This window comes from Trichechus manatus, unplaced genomic scaffold, assembly GCF_000243295.1.
Source record: "Trichechus manatus latirostris isolate Lorelei unplaced genomic scaffold, TriManLat1.0 scaffold00176, whole genome shotgun sequence".
In the NCBI taxonomy this organism is placed as follows: Eukaryota; Metazoa; Chordata; class Mammalia; order Sirenia; family Trichechidae; genus Trichechus; species Trichechus manatus.
Genome location: NW_004444112.1, coordinates 5,024,229 through 5,025,553, shown reverse-complemented (window position 1 = coordinate 5,025,553; position 1,325 = coordinate 5,024,229). Strand labels below are relative to the sequence as shown.

At 49.9% G+C, this 1,325-nt stretch overlaps 1 protein-coding gene across 2 annotated transcripts in view; it reads left to right on the top strand.

The window, feature by feature from the left end:
• LOC105756816 (zinc finger protein 470) overlaps window positions 1-1,325 on the top strand; it is a 97,797-nt gene that overhangs the window by 77,297 nt on the left and 19,175 nt on the right. Inside the window, exon 1 of one of the 2 annotated variants that reach the window (XM_012558597.2) lies at window positions 618-696. The exons of the other annotated variant lie outside the window; for it this stretch is intronic. The gene's annotated coding sequence lies outside the window, so the exon portion shown is untranslated. Of the gene's footprint in view, window positions 1-617; window positions 697-1,325 lie in introns of those variants that run through there. 2 annotated transcript variants of the gene reach the window in all.

Here is a 1,325-nt window from a genome sequence, read left to right as displayed (position 1 = left end):
GGATGAGGGGCCAAAGGGAGCTATTTCCCTCTCCTACCTCCTATATTGAGTTGCTGATGAGTTGACTCCTACTCATGGCAACCCCACATGTGTCAGAGTACAGCTGTGTTCCATAGGGTTTTCAGTGGCTGATTTTTTAGAAGTCGATTGCCATGCCTTTCTTCGGAGGTGCCTCTGGGTGGACTTGAACCTCCAGCCTTACGGTTAGCAGTTGAGTGCGTTAACTGTTTGCACCATCCCTAAAACCAAAACCAAACTTGTTGCCGTCTAGTCAATTACGACTCTTCCTGATCCTGTATGACAGAGTAGAACTGCCTCCATAGGGTTTCCTAGGCTGTAATCTTTATGGGAGCAGATCGCCAGGTCTTTCTCCCATGGAGCTGCTGGTTGGTTTGAACTGCCAACCTTTCAGTTAGCCGGGTGCTTAACCATTGTGCCACCAGGGTTCCTTCTAGAGTTGTTAGGAGGATTAAATGGGGTATATTTATCAAGTTCCGGGATATAATAATCACCATAAGTGTTTGCCGTTAATGTGTATGCATGTGTCTGTCCTATCTGAAAGGCCTGGTCTCTCACTGTCCCTCCCTCTGTCCCCCACCCCCCCCCAGCCGTCTCGGCCCCGCAAGCCTGTCCACCCTTCCCATCACAGTGGGCAGCCGAGGGATGGCCACCCAGCTGCTGACGGACGAGTCCCTGGTGAGTCATGTCATCCCCACACCTCCTCTCTGTAGGCTGCCTGGGCTGGAAGCCAGAGGGTCAGGGGCTTCTGCCCACCCTAGCACCCTCCAGGGGGGCTTTGTCTTCTGCCCTGTACCCTTTGGCCACCCCTGACACTGGGTATGAGCTCAGCCGTGAACGACAGGGCAGCTCAGGTGTGGCCAGTACTGCCCTGAGAGCTCTCAGGGGATGCAGGTCAGCATCCAGAAAATGATGGTTTAGACACGTGGCACTGAGGGTGAAAAAGGCTGGTGCAGAAGGACTTGGGCAGTACGATGCTGATGTGACCTTTAGAAATGGGCAGACAACAGTAAATACCCCTTAAATGGTTAAGCATTCAGCTGCTAACCAAAAGGTTCAAACCCACCCAGGAGAAAAGACTTGGCGATCTGCTCTCGTGAAGATTACATCCTAGGAAACCCTATGTAGCAGTTCTGCTCTGTCACATGGGGTTGCTGTGAGTTGGAATCAACTTGACAGCGCACAACAACAACATCTTAAGCTGGGCGATGGTTATATGGCTATCTGTTGTATTTTTCTCTAAACTTGCTTTTATGTCAGAAATACTTCATAATAAAAATAATAATATATAAAGTACTCATTATAGA